Source organism: Helianthus annuus, chromosome 15 (genome assembly GCF_002127325.2).
Source record: "Helianthus annuus cultivar XRQ/B chromosome 15, HanXRQr2.0-SUNRISE, whole genome shotgun sequence".
NCBI classification, from domain to species: Eukaryota; Viridiplantae; Streptophyta; class Magnoliopsida; order Asterales; family Asteraceae; genus Helianthus; species Helianthus annuus.
The window spans coordinates 31288233-31299132 of NC_035447.2; the positions used below are offsets into that span (position 1 = coordinate 31288233).

General features: G+C 35.2%; 1 long non-coding RNA gene across 1 annotated transcript; it reads right to left on the minus strand.

The window, feature by feature from the left end:
* Window positions 1-880: 880 nt before the first annotated feature.
* On the minus strand, window positions 881-8288 carry LOC110894910. The gene is made up of 4 exons (XR_002566787.1): window positions 8147-8288; window positions 7527-7583; window positions 1556-1612; window positions 881-1048 (listed from the first exon to the last, which is right to left on the minus strand). It is a non-coding gene; the product is annotated as an uncharacterized LOC110894910 (long non-coding RNA).
* Between the last annotated feature and the right edge of the window lie 2612 nt (window positions 8289-10900).

A 10900-nucleotide genomic window follows, 5' to 3' on the forward strand; every position in this document is an offset into this window, starting at 1 on the left:
CAGAAATTATTTCTTAAATCTTGGTACATCTTATTATTTCCAGGGTGCATAGTATACCTAGATTTATGGGCTTCCTCTAAAATTTTATTTCTTAATTCTCCTTGCTTAGGTACCCAAATCCTTTTCTTGTGGAATCTCCAAATTCCATCAGCTCCTTGCTCCAATTCTTTGATTCTTCCTTTCATTCCTTCAGCATCATCCTTGATTGCTGTGGTTTGAACATTCTTTAATTGTTCTATTAAATCTAACTGTAGATTTAATCTAAGAGCACGAATTTGTTTTTGTTTTTCATGATACTTACGACTTAGGGCATCTGCAACTACATTTGCCTTTCCTTCGTGATATTGAATATCACAGTCGTAATCGCAGAGAATTTCCATCCATCCTCTTTGTCTCATGTTCAATTCTTTTTGCCCAAATATGTACCTTAAACTTTTATGATCCGTATAGACAGTAAACTTACTTCCATACAGATAATGTCTCCAAATTTTAAGGGCAAAAATTACTGCTCCTAATTCGAGATCGTGAGTTGTATTGTTTTCCTCGTGCTTTTTCAATTGCCTTGAGGCATACGCAATTACCTTTTTACGTTGCATTAACACACATCCTAATCCTAGCATAGAAGCATCGCAGTAGACCTCAAAATCTTTGGTTCCATCTGGTAATGCTAAGATTGTGAAACGCCCACTTTTTCACATTCGAAAAAGATAAATACAACATACTAATTTTAACAAAAATTGGGCATGACACGTTCGTACTATAAGCAATTCCCTGCTTTTAACAATCACTATTCAAACTAAATTCTACGACACGTTTCAAAAGACATAAAAGTTGTAACCATACAGGATTCCATCAAAAGCATTTTGTCCGAATTACCAAAATAAGATTTAAAATTCTAACTTACCTACAAAACATCCTAGACATAAATTTAACATTTACATTATGAAAGTGTTTTGACCCATTTACAAAGACAACTTTAACCGGAAGCGCATAAAGGGCGATGTGGTGTGTTCGATCCAAGCTCGCCATTACCAAGAGTGAGATTCACCTACATCCATAACACAAACTTACAAGTTAGTTCGGTTAAAACATATTACTAATACAATTTGCTTTTCATCATTATTTGACCCGTTACTGGGTCACTATATCTTTACATCTTTTCATTCGAACTTCTCATATGACAATTTCGTTTAACGGATATAGCACCATCTTAGTTTCCATCATCATCAATCATCCTATTTTATCCGACCCGTTCTCACGGATCATACTTATTCTTACTTTTCAATTTTTCCATACTTCACTAGCTATCTTAACTTCATAACAATTTCATCTTACTTGACCCGTTTAACTACGGGTCAATACGTCACCAAGAGCACCTCATACTCATACTTTAGACCCATTTGTACGGGTCGTCAATAGACTTTTCCCCTTTTCTACTAACAATTCGCATTAAGACATTTTACTATAAATTTCCGCATAAAACAACGAACAATTATTTATATGAGAACTAATACAAAATCTACATTCTACATGAGCGAAGTTCATATGAACTTACCGGAGTCGTGCGCTCCTATTGCCTTTGCTTGGTTTGATTCCCCTCCTTTCTTCGACCCTATAAGGTGCATCACATACGCGTTTAGCTTTCGCGTTATACATCACTTACGCACATTTACAACATTTACCATAATGTTCATTACTCACATTTATTTTTCATATCATCATTAGATCATCAATACTTCAATTTCTCATGTTCATACATAACCAATTCAACTCAAGCATTTCATCGAACACATGGCGTGCGTACTATCTATAAAACATGTTGTACAAGTAATTATAGCATATTCATCCTAAATTCATCAATGGATTAACCTAATCTTTCACAATCAATATCATAATCATACTACATATGATTCATATCAAATTACCCATCTAAACACCTTCTATAACACGAGTTTAACATCCACATTACACAATTTATCCATAAACTTTACTAAACCTCATTACCTTACAATTTCAAGTGGGTTTTACCCCAAACTACTAATACAATCAAAATAGCACATAATATAACCTCTATATGATCATATCATGTAACATTCATGTTAATTCACACACTTAATCACGGATTACACATAACCCGTTTCATCAAACATCACCAAATCATGAAATTAAACTTACTTGATGTCAAGAATACTTAGGAGATCAAAGTTCCTTGCTCATGCATTGCAAATTCAGCCTTAAACCCCTTTAATTTGATGATTATTTTGCTAGGTTTTTGAGGAAAAAGGTTTCCCCTGACCTCTCTCTCTCGATCGCACATACCCAGGGCCAAACACTGAAGAATTTTCTTTTTATCAAACTTTATTCCTTATTTACACATCCAGCCCTTTATCTTTCTTCTTTTTTTTTTTTGTGTTTCATATTAGTTAACTTCATTTGGTTAACTTCATATTAGTTAACTTTATTCCTTACATTCCTATACTAACTTGGTTACTTTTCTTTTGGTTAACATCATTTACATAAAAGGGTTTAAACTTACTATTATTTATAAAACTTTCAAAATGGTAAAATCTATATTTACCATTCTTTATCGTTAAAGCATCACGATTAAAATATTATACTATGACATACGAAATTTGGGGTGTTACAAGTCTACCCCCCTTAAAGAAGGTTTCGTCCCCGAAACCTGAATACATACATTCTGACGAGTTTATCTGTATCACTTCGTAATTACATACCTCGAACTTCGATAACATGCTTTCATTCGATCATCCCTCGTGATGAATCGGTCGTTACTACTCTAAACGTATCTAATACATTTGGTAATTCAATCTTGTATGAATCAAAACGATCCTATTACATTATTTCATTATTATCATTCAATTGTTCAAGTTGATTTCTTAAAACTTATCTGTTAGATTATTCATTCCCGCATACCTCTAACATCTACTTAGGGGAAATAATTATCATAATATTCATACTTGTTCATTCCTATTCATTCATATTAAATCACAAATCAAACATCATTCAATAGTTTCTAACTATTTAGTTTCTACATACTCCCCATCATTCCAAGGCCAATATCAAGCAAAATTTCTTTCATGTCCTTTGCTTGATAGTTATTTTCATACTTTTCTTGCAATACCTTCGTATAATCTTTACCCGAGACCAATATTTCTTCCACTGATGATCTATCATAACTACATAGTTAACCACAACTTAATGTATACGTTTATACAAATCGTGTACATACTATCCTGCTGTAACCTCTTTACTGTCTATCCCTAGGTTACAAGGGCCATCATAAGTCTTTAATCACGCTATCAATATGATCGTGTAATCAATACTTACATTTGAGCAATTCATATTACACTCTACCACGTAGGGTTGTTTTATAATACGAACCAAGAATCATGCGTATAAAAACCTTAACCCTCGAACATTTCTTTAGAGGTTTATCTTCTAATAATTCCTCACATACGATAGGGAACTCGACAGAGGGTAAGAGTTATTCAAATATCCATTCAAATATTCATCATATTTTACATTCCACTCAACCCCTCTTTATGTAACATTCCTCCTCTAACAATTACACATTCTTATATTTTCACTCTAGCTTCCTTCGACGTTAACCTTTCACAATTTCCTTACAGTTCTTTCTAATTATTCTAAATTTAGCATACTAAGTGTGTACCCCGCTTTCTTAACAGTTTCTCGCTTTTCTTTCCTTTCTATTACCCGTTTTCCGATATGTGGGTCAACTCTTACCATCTTTCCATCATGACATTTCAAGATATCTAATAACCATACTTTATGATAAACAAGAATTTAGAGCCGCCATTATTTCTGTATTGATATGAAGATTATAATTTATTTACTAGCATTATGAGTCATTTACTTCTGCCTTCCACGTTACTAACCATACTTGTTCCTTACTATGCCGTTAGAAACAATAATGCTCACCATGAGCCTACTACTTGATTTCTCTATTATTAATATCATCATTCTTTCTAGTCACCCCCTCTTGTGATGTAAAAACTTTGGCTACTAAAGTATGTGTGTATACATATACATATACTTGCCTCAACATTTAGTGACTCTATTACTATTAGTTGCTTGTTAATCCATTCCTACAGTATGGACTAATTCGCACAATTGTACTTCCTTATTGATTTTAGACATACTTGTTATCATTTTACCATTTCTTACAAAAATCTCTATCCTCGTCAGTGCATTAAATCATCCATTTAGGTCTTAGCCCGTTATTCCTTTTAGTCCTCATAAGTCGATCATCACATGCTTAATACGCAACGTGTTCGGGGCATACTTCTTTCATCATAATCCTATTACCTCAACATCTTTCTATGTATATATATATATAATTATTTATACCGTTACATGTTACCACATTTGTCATATATTTTACTTTTACTCGTATATCCCGCTTAGGTCTACGACGATTAACTATCAACATATCCCTACTCATATTCCCACAACCAGCGGCAACATATCTCACATACGTTCACATACGCATCATTTATATATATATATGTATGTGTGTCCTTTTTGTCCTACATTTACTTGACCAACCAGGCTATCTGTGCCACTTACTTGTTATGTTTATACTTATCTTTAGTTAGGTGAAGAAAAAGCATCTCCTCGGTTGCTATCATACTTTCCTTTCCACTTAACGACTCTACTTTCATCCGTCTACAACCCTTTCTTAAGGCACTATCCGTGCTCACCAGATAATTATCTTCCTTTAAAATTTTAATTCTACTAACATTTACTTTTTGTTTGACAAAGTTTTCATCCTTAGGGCCATACTATACTCGAAATTCCATCATCCTTTCATGTTCAATATTTTCTAAGCTTAATCGTAATTATCATTCTTACCTTTCATTACATTCTAGGACCATACCATCCTCTTCCGTAATCATTGCTTTTATTCCTTCCTACCGTGTCATTTCTTATCGTTTGTATTCCCTTCGTCCGTCATCTACCTTAAGGATTTTCTACATTCATTACTTCATATACTTTCCATGTCATCTTAAATTACATTGATACATTCATATTCATAATCATATTTCAATAACTTTCATTCCACTTGTACATCATCATCAATATCGGTCACGATAGGCCACATCATGCATGCCTTTCGTTCATAGGGGAATAGAATCCCTCATCCTTCTTACTTACTTTCTCGCGCCATCCGCTACTCAGAACATATTTTATTAACAATTTTTTTTTGCTAGGTGTTAACGGTCCTTTATGGCCACACCACATATCTCTCATTATAGGGTTGATAAACCCAACTAGAACTTCATTCACAACCTTCTAATCATATACGTTCTTACTTCGAAACATTTCGACATGACCCGGTTGACATTTAGAAGATCCTAATTATTATAGGTTGCATTTTCAGAAACTTAACGAAACTATTGGTTTTGCCTTAAAAATGTTCTACAACATAGTTTAGGAAATATGTTAATATGCCTAACATATTTCTATGACTTTCATTCTCATACTTATTACACATTCGTTTTTTTTTATACACTTTTCACTTCGTTATATGTTACTTCATGTTATCATGCTTACGTCTTATTGACCCTTGTCCTTTTAATTATGGTTACCATGCATTTATTTCATAATTTGGGGTGTTAATAGCCACTTAGCGACCATACCGCATTCCTTTCATCATCCTTGGTGTTAACGGCTACTTCGTGCCCACACCGCATACCATTCATCATTCATGGTGTTAACGGTCATTTCGTGACCACACCGCATACCATTCATCATAGGGCATCATCCTTACCATCATTATTGGTAATATCATTATCATCGTCATTTACACTCACTGCGTCGGCCATCTACATTTACATACTTTATAAAATATTGTATCATTCATTCCTTTATCATTCATGCATTATTGGCTTTCAATAATTCATTCCCGTAGGTCATAAAACCATACTATCCTTCATTACGAACATTCTAGACATGTTATTCGAAACATACATTCATTCCTACACTTACTTCATATTCATTCGTTCTTTAACTAATAGCCTTCATGTTACTCAACTTATATTCATGGTTTTATAAACATTTAGGGGCTTTTTCTAAGTTTAACGAAGGTCCGGAGCTGAATTGGAGGCCACGAAATAACAAAGAAAACAAATCAGCAAAAGTGAACCGGGAAGGGGCGTCGCCGACGGCACTGGGCCGCGTCGCCGACGCACCCCAGAATGTTGCGTCGCTGTACTTTGCGCGTAGACAGGAAATTAGGCCGTCGGGACTCCCAGGTGCGTCGCCGACGCCATAGGGGGCCGTCGCCGACGGGTCGTCTAACCTGCAAACGCTGATTTCTCTTATTTTTACCCACATACTTCATTCCCAAGCCCCGGTATGACCCGAAAAGGTTCCGTGATGTTCCGAAACCTCCGCAACATCCCGTAATGTTACAACCCAGGTTATTCTATTGAGTTAACTATAAACCCCTTCCCATTTCTAACCATAAGCATAATCAAAATTTACAATTTACTTACTTGCATAGCGCTTCGGAACGAACACACCTCCATACGAGCTTTCGGTTTGAGTTCAAGCATTTTAACTCTAATACTTGAATCTCTCAAACCTCGGCTCTGATACCAACTTGAAACGCCCACTTTTTCACATTCGAAAAAGATAAATACAACATACTAATTTTAACAAAAATTGGGCATGACCCGTTCGTACTATAAGCAATTCCCTGCTTTTAACAATCACTATTCAAACTAAATTCTACGACACGTTTCAAAAGACATAAAAGTTGTAACCATACAGGATTCCATCAAAAGCATTTTGTCCGAATTACCAAAATAAGATTTAAAATTCTAACTTACCTACAAAACATCCTAGACATAAATTTAACATTTACATTATGAAAGTGTTTTGACCCATTTACAAAGACAACTTTAATCGGAAGCGCATAAAGGGCGATGTGGTGTGTTCGATCCAAGCTCGCCATTACCAAGAGTGAGATTCACCTACATCCATAACACAAACTTACAAGTTAGTTCGGTTAAAACATATTACTAATACAATTTGCTTTTCATCATTATTTGACCCGTTACCGGGTCACTATATCTTTACATCTTTTCATTCGAACTTCTCATATGACAATTTCGTTTAACGGATATAGCACCATCTTAGTTTCCATCATCATCAATCATCCTATTTTATCCGACCCGTTCTCACGGATCATACTTATTCTTACTTTTCAATTTTTCCATACTTCACTAGCTATCTTAACTTCATAACAATTTCATCTTACTTGACCCGTTTAACTACGGGTCAATACGTCACCAAGAGCACCTCATACTCATACTTTAGACCCATTTGTACGGGTCGTCAATAGACTTTTCCCCTTTTCTACTAACAATTCGCATTAAGACATTTTACTATAAATTTCCGCATAAAACAACGAACAATTATTTATATGAGAACTAATACAAAATCTACATTCTACATGAGCGAAGTTCATATGAACTTACCGGAGTCGTGCGCTCCTATTGCCTTTGCTTGGTTTGATTCCCCTCCTTTCTTCGACCCTATAAGGTGCATCACATACGCGTTTAGCTTTCGCGTTATACATCACTTACGCACATTTACAACATTTACCATAATGTTCATTACTCACATTTATTTTTCATATCATCATTAGATCATCAATACTTCAATTTCTCATGTTCATACATAACCAATTCAACTCAAGCATTTCATCGAACACATGGCGTGCGTACTATCTATAAAACATGATGTACAAGTAATTATAGCATATTCATCCTAAATTCATCAATGGATTAACCTAATCTTTCACAATCAATATCATAATCATACTACATATGATTCATATCAAATTACCCATCTAAACACCTTCTATAACACGAGTTTAACATCCACATTACACAATTTATCCATAAACTTTACTAAACCTCATTACCTTACAATTTCAAGTGGGTTTTACCCCAAACTACTAATACAATCAAAATAGCACATAATATAACCTCTATATGATCATATCATGTAACATTCATGTTAATTCACACACTTAATCACGGATTACACATAACCCGTTTCATCAAACATCACCAAATCATGAAATTAAACTTACTTGATGTCAAGAATACTTAGGAGATCAAAGTTCCTTGCTCATGCATTGCAAATTCAGCCTTAAACCCCTTTAATTTGATGATTATTTTGCTAGGTTTTTGAGGAAAAAGGTTTCCCCTGACCTCTCTCTCTCGATCGCACATACCCAGGGCCAAACACTGAAGAATTTTCTTTTTATCAAACTTTATTCCTTATTTACACATCCAGCCCTTTATCTTTCTTCTTTTTTTTTTTTTTTTGTGTTTCATATTAGTTAACTTCATTTGGTTAACTTCATATTAGTTAACTTTATTCCTTACATTCCTATACTAACTTGGTTACTTTTCTTTTGGTTAACATCATTTACATAAAAGGGTTTAAACTTACTATTATTTATAAAACTTTCAAAATGGTAAAATCTATATTTACCATTCTTTATCGTTAAAGCATCACGATTAAAATATTATACTATGACATACGAAATTTGGGGTGTTACAGATTGGGGCATTAGTTAACTTTTGCTTTAAAATCCTAAATGCCTCCTCCTGTCTGGGTCCCCATACAAATTTTGCGGCTTTACAGGTTAGCTTGGTTAATGGCACGGCTATTTTAGAAAAATCTTTAATAAAACGTCTATAGTATCCGGCTAATCCTAGAAAACTTCTAACTTCCATAGCCGATTGCGGGGCCTTCCATTTGGTGATAACTTCAATCTTGGAGGGATCTACGTGAATACCTTTGTGATTTACCATGTGTCCTAAAAATTGCACTTCCTGTAGCCAAAATTCACACTTCGAGAATTTGGCGTAAAACTTTTCTTTTCTTAACAAGGTTAAGAGTGCATGCAAGTGCTCACAATGTTCCTCCTGACTTTTGGAGTAAATAAGTATATCGTCGATGAAAACGATTACAAATTTATCCAAATACGGTTTACTGATTCTGTTCATCATGTCCATGAATGCTGCACGAGCATTAGTTAATCCGAAGGGCATGACTGTAAACTCGTAATGTCCATACCTAGTTCTGAAAGCAGTTTTAGGTATGTCTTCTTCTTGTACCTTCAATTGATGATATCCGGAGCGCAAATCTATCTTAGAAAAATATCTAGCTCCTTGCAATTGATCAAATAGATCATCAATCCTAGGTAATGGGTATCGGTTCTTAATTGTAACTTTATTTAATTCCCTATAGTCGATACACATTCTCATCGATCCGTCCTTCTTCTTTACAAACAACACTGGAGCTCCATGGAGAGGAACTTGGTTGTATAAACCCTTTACTTAGTAATTCATCTAACTGTTTCTTTAATTCCAGCATTTCAGTAGGTGCTAACCGATAGGGTGCCTTGGCTATCGGTATAGTTCCTGGAATTAGATGAATTCTAAATTCTACCTCCCTATCGGGTGGTAATCCTGGTAGGTCTTCTGGAAAGACATCTGGGTATTCTGATACTATCGAAATGTCCTCTAGTTTCTTATTTTTGGTATTAATAACTACCGAAACCATATATGCTATTCCTTGTTTTCTTGAATAACTGGCCAGTTTCATTACTGAAATAAATTTCAGTGGCTTTTGTGGCTTATCTCCGGTAATTATTACTAATTCTCCTGTAGGTGTGTGGATTTCTATGGAATTTTTATCACAAAGAATTCGAGCATGGTTGGCTACTAACCAATCCATTCTTAACATGACATCGAATCCGGCTAAATTCATAGGTTATAGGTTTGCAGAAAATTTATGGCTTAAAAGTTCTATTTTTCCTTCTCGTAAAACTTTATCTATTTTAACAGAATTTCCATCGGCCGTTTCGACTGTGAAAGTATGCCTAAGGTTGGTTAAAGGTAAATTAAGAGCTTGGCAGAATGAAGTATTTATAAAACTTTGGTTTGCACCAGAGTTAAATAATACTTTTGCATAAACGTTGTGAACTAAGAACGTACCGGCTATGACGTCAGGAATTAGTTCGGCTTCCTGAGTAGTCAATTGAAAGGCTCTTGCGTTCTTCTTAGTAGTTCCTTCTGCAGGTTTCGCCTTGGTGTCTGCTGGTTTAACCAATTTAGGGCATTCTGGTCTAAAATGCCCAGTTTCGCCGCAGTTGAAACAGACTGTTGTTTTCTTTCTGCAATTCTCTTCACGATGTCCTACAGCTTTGCAAAAGTTACAGGTTTCCTTACACCTTCCAAAATGCTTCTTCTTACAGTTTCTGCAAAGTGGTGGAACAGAAAATTGCCCCGTTCCCCTTCTCTTGAAATTACTATTATTACTCATACGAAATCCTTGGGAAATTTTCTGAGCCAATTCCTTCTTTCTATTTTCCTCCCACGTACGTACTAGCCCGTCAGTTAGAGTGTTAGCTAACTCCACTGCATCATCAATCGTGCGAGGCCTAGCAGCTTTGACAATGTCACGAATCTCGCTGATCAAACCCCAGATATAGCGAGAGATAAGTACCGGCTCCGGCGAAGCCAGAGTAGGTACAATTCTGGCATACTCAAGAAATTTTGAAGTATACCCTCGACAGTCAACATCCACCATTCGGTGGCTCAGGAATTTGTTTGCCATTTGTTCTTTTTCATATTCGGGACATAATTTTCTTTCTATTAATTGCTTAAATTCTTCCCAACTCATGGCATAAACCACGTCACTTCCTTTAGCTTGTAATACTGTATTCCATCATTCTAACGCTTCTTCCTTGAAAAGGTGAGAAGCGTACATGACTTTATCCTCCTCGGCACATTTACTTATTTTGATTACTACCTCGGTTTTCTCTAACCAA